This window comes from Lissotriton helveticus, chromosome 4_1 (genome assembly GCF_964261635.1).
Source record: "Lissotriton helveticus chromosome 4_1, aLisHel1.1, whole genome shotgun sequence".
NCBI lineage: Eukaryota > Metazoa > Chordata > Amphibia > Caudata > Salamandridae > Lissotriton > Lissotriton helveticus.
The window spans coordinates 273,770,165-273,783,621 of NC_136063.1; positions in this window are offsets into that span (position 1 = coordinate 273,770,165).

Consider the following 13,457-nt stretch of genomic DNA (forward strand, 5'->3'; position numbering starts at 1 on the left):
CATGGTACATGATTTGCGGGGCACAGACTTGGTGGCACTGGATACATTGCGGCCCGCACAGGCACACCGCCACGGGACGGTGAGTTTCGGTGCACCGAAGTAGGGGCACCTTAAGTGTTGAGAGGGTGTGCAGCCTGCGATGATGCCCCGTCCTGGCAGTCCAGACTGATCAGGATTTGTGTGCCCTGCTGGACCGCAGTGTAGGCCAGAGCCAGTGGTCAGCGCGGGCCTACCGCTATGTAGTGTCCCCTCCCAGATCACAGAGTTAGTGGCACCTCAAGGGATGAGCGGGTGAGCAGCCTGCGATGATGCCGGGTGCACTGGTATGTCCTCTGCCATGGCGAAATCAAGACCCAGAATCAAATGTGAGACCTGGTGTCCTGCGGAGCGGGGCTGCAAGATGTGGAGTGTGCCATGTTCGCTGCCCCCCGGCTTGGGGCTTGCACCAGCACATGGTGAGCTCTCATTGCGACACTCCGGTGGCAGATGGTGAGCAGTGAGGCCTGGGTGCGTAGGGGCAGGCATGCACTGCTGGGCGGCGGGAGGGGCTGGAGTGCAGCTGCCTGGGTGCGCAGGGGCAGTCAGGTGATGATGTACTTTGCCATTCTTGTATCTGGGCTCTGTTTCAGATGAGGGATCTGGTGAACTGCACTACATACTGGCCCGTGGTTGGAGACACATCAGTGGCAGCAGGTGAGCAGTGAGGCCTGGGTGCGCAGTGCTGGCACTCTGACTCCCTCTTCTTTTCACTGTGTTGCTCTCTCTCTCTCTCTTTCTGACTTCCTCTCCCTCCCTCTATTTCCGTCTTCCTCTCTCTCTCTCTCTCCCTCTTTCTTTCTTCCTATCTCTTTCTTCTCTTTCTCTCTCTCTCTCTCTGTATCTCTCTCCTTCACTCTCTCTCTGTCCTTTGATGGTCACATGATACACCTACCCATCTGGATTTTTGTCTTGCAGGCTGTGTCCTACAGATTGTCCCGAGGAGAGCAGCCATGAGTCTTCATTGGTGTTCTTTTGAGGTATTTTGAATAAATGTATTCTGGTACTTCGAAGGCGAATGTGTGACGCTCCTTTTTGTGACGACAAATGCATGTTACATGTGATTGTGCGACATCAGTCTGATTTTTTGTACATGATTTAGTGGAGTTGATATGACATGTCTTTGCCCTGGGTGGAGGGGGAGTGCCCGGGGGGGGAGGGTCCTTGAGGTGGTGGGTGTTGTGGCCCTCTTGGGGCTCCCAGCTGCATGATCAGTTGCTCCATAGCGTCTGTTGCCCTTCAGGTCTGGCTCTGGGCTGGGCTCTCTTTTGTGGTGCAGGCTGTAGTCCAACTTTACACCAGGTCAGAGCTTGTGTTGATTTCTGCTGCTAACATGCCTTATTGCCTGTTTTCTGTTCTTATTGCCAATCTGGCTGGTCATTGAGAGTGTTGCGGAGTGGTGTTGTTGCAGCTTTTGACACGGGAAAGCCTTCTCTGCATCTCATTAGCGACAGTTGGGGGGTCATCTGTGGCGATGTTTTTTGCGGCTGCTATTGCGGGTAAACTGGTGATAGGGCTGTTAGCACCAGCTTGTGAATGGGGAGATAAATCTATCGCTGCGATAAAGTGCTGTTAACTCGGCGATAAGTCCTTGTGAATATGCCCTAAAGACTTTTGAAGATAGATACCTCTCTGTTACCAGAGGAGCATGGATATGTCTACAGTCCAAGCCTTTAAATATAGGAGCCATATTAAAGAACATTACGATGATAATTTTAACCACAGTAAATTAATGATGAAGGAGATATTCAAGTCTTCATACGGTTATTCATGCCTCCATTGGAAATTCTAAATTACAATTTCTTAATTGTATTTGTAACTTTTGTGCTCCCCAACTTCAACTAGAGCAATAGTCCCAGAGATTGTGTGACCAAACGTCCCAGAGTTGCCCGGACAGTCCCGGTTTTTCAAGGACTATCCTGGCTTGCTGACAGCATCTGATAAAACAAATACATGTCTTGGTTTTTGAGTATTAAGTAGGCTCATTTTTCAACCAGTGGACACAAGGTACACAACTCAACTTATTTAGAGTCACCTGCTGTGCTGTCTCGAGTCATTCATGTAGCACAGCAGGATTAAATCAGGGGTGAATCAGGGCTGCCGAGCTCATAAGATGGGGCTCACCCGCAGCCTAACCCTGGGGCTCATCACAGCAAGTGGAGGGAATGTTTGATTTTGTTATATATATATATATATATATATATATATATATATATATATATATATATATATATATATATATATATATAGAGAGAGAGAGAGAGAGAGAGCAAGGCGACTGGGATCGCCATAACGCGTTTGGTTATGGACACAGCAATGCACGAATAAAGATTGAATAAAATTACCAGCGGCTGCTGATAGAAACAAAGAATCCGTTTCTCTCATCTTTTACGAGAGCTAGGAAATATGGCGTGAAGAGTGGAATCCTGATATATATATATATATATCAGTGCTTTTCTTTGTGCCAAAAGACCACGAAGTTGGGAGCATATATATATAATTCACTGAAAAAACCATAGGTTTCACACCAGTTATAGTTAGGAATTAGCATTTAAAAAACCTATTAAATTCACTGAAAAAACCATAGGTTTTACACCAGTTATAGTTAGCTGGAAATTTTACTCGCATAAAACCATTGAAATTCCCACGTTATAGTTAGTTGGACTCACTATAACTTGCGCGGGCAATGCACTGCTGATGACGTCACATATTACATCACTCATGACATGGTCAGTGACATCACTCATGACATCACTGATGACACCATCCTTGTGACAGAGTGACAGACCTCTTTTCACTGTAATGTAACCCTTAAAATACATATTCAAAAATAGAAACTACAATTTTTTTTAAAATGGAGATACCCATACCAGTTACAACAACCAATTGAATAATTCCACCATCTATATACACATGCACTGATTCACCAACAGTTCTATATAGTCACTCATACATATACTCACTCATCATATGTAGTGATACACCTATACATCCTGTTACACACTGACAGGCATCCAAAGGTTACTCACACACATACTCACACATGCAAATAAACTATTGAACATCCATTCATTAGCATATACAGCTATACACACACTACCACTTTACTTTTAGGAAACTTACACATGCTTACTCTCTTAAACAATCACTTATAGAAACACATACTAATTTAAACAGGAACTCTTAGAATCCGTCACTCTCACATATACTCACTTATATACATCAATTTTCACATATACTAGATTAAAACATATGTAGTTACTGATAAAGACACTAGTGAGACAGTCATTCACTCACTAACACACACATATACACACTCATCCACCCATACAGTCCTGCACATATGCTGTCTTCAAAACAAATACAAAGAGAGAGTCAGTCATTCATGCATCTATGTGCTAAGTAACACCCCCACCAAACATATAGACACTCATATTGATATTAAAAAAAATCTAATAACCCATATACCTACACATGTAGCTACTCACCAACCCATGCAGCCACTTATACACAAAGTGAAACATTAATACATATATTTAAATATTTAAACATTACTCACTAATATATGTATTCACTAAGATACATTTAATAAGTCAGTTAACCAATCAATTTTACACAAAAAAAACATCCATCTAGACATTTATTTACCCATTTATTCTTCCATCAACCTTTAGATATACATATATAAAAAAATATTTATTTTTCAGAAAGATACACATTCACTGGATGATGTCATCAGTGATGTCATTTGAGATGTCATCAGTGATGTCATGAGTGATGTCACTGACCATGTCATGAGTGATGTAATATGTGACGTCATCAGCAGTGCATTGCACGCACAAGTTATATTGAGTCCAACTAACTATAACGTGGGAATTTCAATGGTTTTATGCGAGTAAAATTTCCACCTAACTATAACTGGTGTGAAACCTATGGTTTTTTCAGTGAATTTAATAGGTTTTTTAAATGCTAATTCCTAACTATAACTGGTGTGAAACCTATGGTTTTTTCAGTGAATTTAATAGGTTTTTTAAATGCTAATTCCTAACTATAACTGGTGTGAAACCTATGTTTTTTTCAGTGAACATATATATATATATATATATATATATATATATATATATATATATATATATATATATTACCTACTGGCGGTCGCCAGTAGGTAGTTATAGTTAGGATTGATTACCATAGGGAAATTGCAACATTCTATTTGGAATAACTTTGGCGCCGTTGAGGAATCAGCCTGAATTTTTCAGGAACTTTGCCTCGCGGCTCTCCGCTCCTTCCCTGAAAGTTTGGGGGGGATTCGTCAAGCGGGGGCCGAGATAAAATGGGGGTCCCAAAACGTGTTTTCCCCATGTTAATTTCCATAGGGCGGTCTGTCGCACTTTTAGCTCGAACGGCTGAATGGATTTTCACCAAACTTGGCAAAATTGTAGGGACTGGTAGCCCGATGTGCCTTTGCTATGTCTCAAGATATGTGCTCCAGAGGATTTTGAGTAATTTAGGTTCAAAATAATTTATATATCTGTAAGCGCGCCCCGGTGCGCGTACCGGGGAGCGCTCCGGGCGCGCCATGCGACTTGCGCACGGGAAGCTGATTGGCTCTCGGGTGTCTGTAAACATTCGAAACAGTCCGCAGCGGCCGCCATCTTGTGTCTCGGTAGGATCGAGACACAAGAGGTGGCAAAAAACAAAGGGGGAAATGACCAAATGGGGGCAGGGTACACCCCCCCTGACCCCCTAGGTTTGATGTGGGGGCCATAAAAGGGTCCCTCGGGTAAAAAAAAAAAATACTTTTTTTCGATTTTCGCGGGGGGAGCGCCCGGTACGCGCACCGGGGAGCGTACCGGGGAGCGTACTTTGGTGAAAAATAGTGAAAATAATAGTGTAAAATAATCATTTTGAGTAATTACAGGTAGGGTAGCTCTGAAAAGAGCTTTTGGGTTCTGTGGCTGTTTTAGGTACCTACAAGTACGTCCCACACACACCCACACGCACACAACCCCACACCCCCACACCCACACACTCCCCACACACACCTCACACACGCACACCTCCACCCACACCCAAACACCCCACACCCACACACCGACACCTTACACATCCACACCCACAACCACACATCTCACACACCCAGACACACACACACACCTCACCCCCCAACACACACACACACACACACACACAGATACCTCACAGACACACCTCACACATCCCACACACACACCTCCCCCCACACACACACGCACACCTCACTGACACACTCACACATCCCACACATACACTCACATCCAACACACATACCCCCCACACCCACACACACCCCACACACACCTCACACACCCACACTTCCACCTACACCCAAACACCCCACACACCCACACCCACACACACACCTTACACACCCACATCCCCACCCACACCCACATACCCCACACACCTATACACCTCATCCCCCCAGACACACACACACACACATACACACCTCACAGACACACCCCGCACATCCCCCACACACACCTCCCCCACCCCCACACATGGGGAAAACTCAGTGAAACACTAAAATAATAATTTAAAGTGCTTAGAGGTAGGGTATCTCTGAATAGAGTTGTTGTGTTGTGTGGGTGATTTAAGTACCAACATGTAGGTACCAATGCAGAGTCTTAAATTCAATGTACACCGTTTCCTCTGTAGATAATTTGCATGTTGTTATAGAAGTTATTGTGGTATATGGAATCCATACCATAGTCTGTCAGGAAAGCATAAAGAACATGGAGGCAGGAGATGAAAAAGAGATGTCAAATACACATTGGAGATAATATAGTGGGAGAAAGGAAGTATCTATGAGCAAAATTACTATGTAAAACAAAAAAGTTGCACAGTATACTATAGGTCTGACTTTACATTATAATCAATTTGGTACTAGTTTAAGAATTACATATAAAAATGAATAATGTCGCAAACAATTTTAGAATTATTAAATATAAATTTATTTTTGAGATTCATTTTCAAAATTTGATAGAACGTCTAACATTTGACTGTCCGAAATGTCCTCTTTTTGAGTGAACATAACTTCCAACATTTGACTGTCAGAAACGTCCTCATATTGAATTAACAAATACACAGATTTTACACATTGTAGAAGTTCATGGTCCCGTGATTCATCCATGAATTCCAAGTCATTGGGTTCAATGATTTCTTCATTGTTCATCTCTAGGACAATTTAAAAGGAAACGTTCTGTTCTCCTTCCATTTTTGTGCGGAAATTTGCATTAAAAAAAAATCTGTAGAAATATGGCACTGTTGGGTTTAAGTTCAGACAGGTAGTTTTGATTTTTTAACAGTGAAGTTAACTTTGGGCAATGTATGGTAACAGGCAGGAAGTAGAAATATAAAAAAGTGCCTGTGAAGAAACGTAAGTAAATTCATAATTATAGCAGAGAAGCCTAAGTCAATCCATAAATATAACAGAGGAGCCTATCTCTATCTATAACTATAGCAGAGGGACAGTAAATAACTATCAGAAAACGTTTTTACAAATTAACTTAAAGTGCCCCTTACAAATTATCAACTTACTTTACAGAGAGGTGAAGAAGACAAAATGCGAAAAACCTTTCAAGATGTACCTCAAGTAGTTGTAGTCAAAATGGCCGTGTTTCCCTCTCATTTTTCATTTATATTCATGTACATAACCAATCAAATATCAGGAAAAAAAGTAGAAAATGAAAGTAACATTTTAATTGGTTGTAAATTCTAACACTTCAGATGTGTTTTTGTGAAGTAATTTACCTCAGATAGAGAGGTCTACAGGCTAAATGGCTCAATGGAATTCCATCGAATTTGGAAAAATGGTAGTGATTGTTATGTAGTATGAGCTATTCTATATTTGGTGAAAGTGTCTCTAGTGGTTTTTGTGTAAATTAACTTTTAACATTTTTTTAGAGCGCTTCCCGGTGCGCGCCCCGGTACGCGTAACGGCAGCGCTACGGCAATCCTCCATTTTGTTTTCGGTAGATTTAAGACAGAAAATGGAGGACAAACAACGTTGGGAATGGGTATAAGGGGGCATCGTAGGCACTCCTTGACCCTCTATGTTTTGTGAGGGGGTCTTAGGAGGCCCAAATAGGCAAAAAAAATTAAAAAAAAAAAATTTATTTTTCGCGGGGGGAGCGCCCGGTACGCGCACCGGAAGCGTACCGGGGAGCGTACTATGGTGAAAAATAGTGAAAAAAGTTTGAAAAAGATAATCATTTGGAGTGATCAGAGATAGGGTAGCCCTGAAAAGGGCTTTTGGGTTCTGTGGCTGATTTAGGTACCTACAAGTAGGTACCAATGCACAGTCTTAAATTCAGGAGGAATATTCTATTCCCCTCATCTGAAAAGTGCACACCATCTCCCCTGTAGATATCTTGCATGTTGTAACACAAGTTATTATTGTATATTGAACCCATTCCATAGTCTCTCATGTAAGCAGAAACAGATTTATTCACATGTTTCCGTGCTTTCTCAAATTGCGGACAAAATTGATTGGACCACTTCCATTTCTGTCTTTGGCATATATTGGAATATACCAAGGCAGTTTGAGGAAAAAGTGCCATCAATTGATCAAAGGTGTCCTTTAAAAGCATTTCCAGACCTACCCCAGTCAAAGTGCCCAAGTCATTTCCTCCACAGTGCACAATTAAAAGGTCAAGGTGTGGCAAATGCAAAAAGGTTTTCACCAATGGTATCAATTGGTGACATTTCAATCCTCTCTGGCCAATCCATTTAATCTTCACATTTGGTAAGTCAAGGTTGTGAAAATTTCTGGTAGCTGCATACCTTTGAGCCCAGTGGATATAGCTATGTCCAATAATCCAGACTGAATACATGGTGAGAGGAGATTCTGTAAAATAGTGAGGTTTCAGTAATGACATGGAATGCTTGTACATAGGACCTGTGCTGTGCTTCCTAAATGTGATGTCAAACACGATTTTGAGGAAAATGAATGGTTTCATATTTTTGAGTATATTGTGGCGCAGAGGTTTAAAAAGTGACGCATCTACCTACATGCGTCACTTTTTAAATATTGTGCAAAAAGGTACATGTTTGTGGTTTCCTGGGGAGCGTAGGTGGTGAGGCTTGTGTCTAAGAGTGCAGTGGACTAGGCTTCACGAAGCCTATCCCCGACTGCACTCTTAGACACAGGTGTCAATTTGACTCTTTACAATGATGTTACCTGTGTTAACTCAATGTAGTAAGCATATTGAGTTTGTTTGCATAGAGGAATTGTATTTTGTAAAATTGTGAAGCTCCATGTGAAAGCTTTTGCCTCAGTCTTATCCCTGCTGTGAGTATAATGTGGCGCAGAGGTTTAAAAACCGACGCATCTATTTTTTATTTTTTTTCCCCAAAATCGTTTATGACATCACATTTAGTAAACACAGCACAGGTCCTATGTACAAGCATCTGCCTCACAGCAGGGATAAGACTGAGGCAAAAGCTTTCACATGGAGCTTCACAATTTTACAAAATACAATTGCTCTATGCAAACAAACTCAATATGCTTACTACACTGAGTTAACACAGGTAACATCATTGTAAAGAGTCAAATTGACGCCTGTGTCTAAGAGTGCATTCAGGGATAGGCTTCATGAAGCCTAGTCCACTGCATTCTTAGACACAAGCTTCATCACCTACGCTCCCCAGGAAAGCCCAAACATGTACCTTTTTGCGCTATTTTTAAAAAGTGACGCATGTAGGTAGATGCGTCACCTTTTAAACCTCTGCGCCACATTATACTCAAAAATATAAAGCCATTCATTTTCCTCAAAATCGTGTTTGACATCACATTTAGGAAGCACAGTACAGGTCCTATGTACAAGCATTCCATGTCATTACTGAAACCTCACTATTTTACAAAATACAATTCCTCTATGCGAACAAACTCAATATGCTTCCTACACTGAGTTAACACAGGTAACATCATTGTAAAGTACATAACACTTGACAGAGGTATAATGTGGCGCAGAGGTTTAAAAAGTGACGCATCTACCTATATGTGTCACTTTTTAAATATGGTGCAACAAGGCACATGTTTTATACCGCCAATGCGTCACAAAAAGTGACGCATCAGTAGCGCAAAACTGACGCATGGCTTTATAAATGAGGCTCATCTTTTTCATGCACACTACTCCAGTTTAGTCCTGTCCACTGCACTCTTGGACACAAGCCTCACCTTTTTGTGCTCCCCTGGAGAGTCTTCATCTCATCTGCACTCCTGCTTAGGTGTGAGAATCGTATCACATGGGGAAAGCCCCATGTGAAAGCGTTTGCCTCAGTCTTATCCCTACTGTGAGGCAGGTGCAAGATTTTGACATAACAGTTTCCTAAAAGTGACGCAGTGAAGTTTTATAGATTTCGCTGTGTCATTATTACAAGGTTTTTTGCAGAGAAATGACCCCTCCCTGTACATTACACTTGACAGAGGTATAATGTGGTACAAAAGGTTTTAAAAATGACGCATCTACCTACATGCGTCACTTTTTAAATATGGTGCAACAAGGCACATGTTTTATGATGCCAATGCGTCACAAAAAGTGACGCTTCAGTAGCGCAAAACTGACGCATGGCTTTATAAATGAGGATCAATTATGTCATCTGTGTTACCTGAGATTAGGAAGTAGATTGTGCAGATGAGGTGAGACATGTCCAGAGGGACAGAGGAGGTGAGGTTTATGATCAAGACTGTAGTGGGAGAGAGGGCTTTCCCGGGAAGCATAGGTGGTGAAGCCTGTGTATAAGAGTGCACTGGACTTAGACACAGGTCTCATCTTCTTTGTACCTGTGGACAGAGCTGTCTTCCACTATACTCTTCAATACTGGCCTCACCTTTTGTGTACCCCTGGAGAATCCTCACCTGATCTGTAACCCTGAATAGATCGTTTGCTTTTTGTCATTGCTTTGTTATTTGGTAATAGTGGTCTATAATGTGATATTTTTTTCTTTAACACAGATTGAAATCAAGATTTCAAGAGTTAGCAAACATGCCCACAAGGGAAAGGACAAGAAAACAACGTAACCGAGAAAAATCAAATACAGCAACGGAATTACAGTACTCTTCCACAACAAATACTTCAAAAAACAGCAACCAAGCTCCTGGTAAGACAACTAAGTCTTTTATTCAGAGCATATGTACTTTAAAAAAAAATAATGGACAGCATGTAGAAAAAGAAAATGAGAGAGTAAATTTGAAAAGGAAGGAGAGAACCTCAAAGAATCCTACAACTGGAGCAGGAGAGAATAATATGTATAGGAATAGAAGGCAGAATCAGTTTAGAGACATTCGTAGATGAATGTTTCGAAATAGGGTGGTTTTAAATTTGTTAAAAAACATTAGGAAAGGTAAACAGAGAGCTGCTTTTTATAAGAAAAAGAAAAGTGTAGAGAAGATTGTTGATCAGGCTTTTGAAGTTAAGAAAAAATTATTTATTTTAATAATCAATAGAATTAGGACACTTAACAAGACAATTGATGTTTTCAAATCAAGCAGTAGATGGAAAAGAGTAATTAATCGGACTAATTTTTGTAAAGTTTTTTCAGGAGAATGGATGCACAGTTCAAGTTGTGAGCCATTTTTTAATGAGGAGAGTTACTTCCAGGATAATGATTTAGTGCATGCAGTTGACACCTGTGGTCGAGCGTATGAAGTGAAAGACGGTTGTCCGATTGAAAAAGAGAAACTTGTGCCTAGAGAACCAGAAGAGGTGTTAACTGATGAAGTTTTAGGGAGACGTACTAAGGGTCCAGTGTACACTTGGAAGGGTAGTAGTATTTATAGTGTGCGACAGGAATCAATTGATTTGTTTTGTAATTTCTTACGTACATATAGTAAGAAAAGTCTAAAGCAGAAAGTGAAGTTGTTGCAAGACTTAGATCCTTGTAGAGTGAGAGAAAACACAGGTTTGCAAGGGCATTCACTGGCTTGTCTTTCTAGAAAAGTCTGTCAGAGTGTTTTTCATCATTTTAGGATGTTAGCAGTGCATCATACCAAAATGAGGAAATTAGTGAGAATGTTGTATTATGCAAAAAGTCCAGCACTTAAGCTTAAACAATTAAACAGTGCTCTTTTGCATGGAACTGAATTAGATGTGAAGAAGATTTGTGAAGAAATTGAGATTTGTTATTTTGTGAAAAAGAGGACAGTGTAGAAATTGAGACAGCAATTCAAGGTAATGTGGAAGACAATGTAAAGATTTCAAATACAGAAAAGTTTGAGCAGGAAATTACCAGGTTTAAGGTGAAATCAAGTGAAAGGCCGAATTTTATTTGTGTGTGTTGTCGACAAAGTCATTATAAGCATCAAACTAGATTAGTTGATTTATATGTAAAAAGCGAAAAGATGAATAATTATGAGTGGAAAGATTTAGCAACTTATTTGTGGGTGGAGAATTGTTTTGATTTGAGTTCTGATCAGCGTATTTGGTAAATATTGTTATGATAAATTAAATCAAAACAGAATGCCTGCTAGAGCTGTTCATAATAAGCTGGAGTTGATAGACATTCCCCCTGAATTGATGGATTTAAATACATGTGAGTCTATTTTGATTCAATGTGTCCACCCTTTTCAGGCAATTGTACGCATGGAGCCTAGGATAGGGAAATTGCCTCCTACAGATTTGCAGAGAGGATTAAAGGGAAGAGTTGTTTATTTGCCTCTAGATTTCAAAAAAAATATTGATACAATTGGTATAGAAAAAGTAGAAGAGGAACCTTTATTTATTCTAGTTAATGGGGTTCCGACAAAGAGTAAAAACATCTGGCAAGATTTAGTGGATGTTAGGAAAGTCAAAAAGGCAACGTTGTATTTAGTCAAAAACATTGAGTATTATAAACATGTATGTGTTGCAGCAGAGGAAACAGCTGCAGATGTAGACAGTGATTGTTCAGTCGGCCAAATTGAAAAAGTTGATGTCTCTAGAAGTGAAGAAATATATGAACATTATACTGTTCATCCTTTGCATTCCAAAGAAGTAATGGGGAATGCAATTGTATTGTTTCAAATGAAAGCAGCAAAAGGAACTCCCGTTAGTGTATGGGAAGAAAGTTTGGAAGCTCGTTGTTTTCCACAGCTATTTCCAACAGGTCGAGGTGGACGATATGACGATCGACCACTTCAAATTCCTGCATCTGAATATCGAACTGTAAGATTATATGCTGAAGATCCAAGGTTTCACCAATGCATTCCCTATTTGTTTCATCTACTGTATGAAAGTGACTTGTCTGGGCTTTCTTATGCAGTAAACCATACACTGAAAAGTGGAGCACATCTGCAAAATGTTTCGGCGAGGGACTTTATGGAGAAAGTGAATCTGCAAGATAATATTTTGGAATCTCATCTAATCAATCTCATGGCATGTCAGCGTGGTGCAAACGAGTATTGGTACCGTCGTCATGGGGAATTGAAATGTATGCTAAGAAACTTAGGAACTCCTACATGGTTCCTGTGCCGAGTATGCATGGGATGACTTACTTCAATTTCTAAGAGAGGCAAATGCAAATATACAAAATATAGAATTCAAAACACCTGGAGAACTGTGTTCTTTGGATCCAGTAAATGTATGCAGATATTTCAATCATAGATTTGAAGCTATGATGTCTTTTATTACCAACAGAAAAAATCCTCCCCTTGGAGAGGTTTTGGATTTCTTTTGGAGAAAGGAGTATCAAGCGAGAGGTGCTCCTCACATACATATGTTGTTGTGGATTAAAGATGCACCCAAATTTGGAACAGATTCGGATGAGACAGTGATGAGCTTTATTGAAGAGTATTCAACATGTGCTGTTCCGAACACTACTGAAGAAAACAGTTTAAGGCAACAAGTTTTATGCTTTCATTCCCATTGTTGTGGAAAGTACTGTCGTCGAAAATTCAGAAACAAGGACAAGTTCTACACAAAATGTCGTTTCGCCTTTCCACGACCAGTGATTTCTAAAGGAAGAGTAAATAATTTGATGTCTTCTCTGCGACATACTGTGACGAGGAAATCACCAAAAAATACATACAATTTAAAAAGAAACGAAGAGTCCAAGTACATCAACGACTACAACCCAGTGATTTTGTCCATGTGGAATGCTAACATGGATATTCAATTCGTTGCTGACAACTCTATTGCTGTGGCTCGATATGTGACGTCTTACATCACAAAAAAAGAAAAGACAGAACTGAAGGAAATGTGGGAGGACATTTCACATGAAAAGAGTCTAAGCAAGAAATTATACAGTTACAGTCTGAAGATGTTGTCGCATCGAGAAATTGGAGCATATGAATGTTCTGATCGATTGTCATCAACAAGTCTATATGCCAAATCTAGAACCATCATTTGGGTGAGTCTAGGTCTTGCTGCAACACGAAATTGAGTTTTGAAATCTGTACA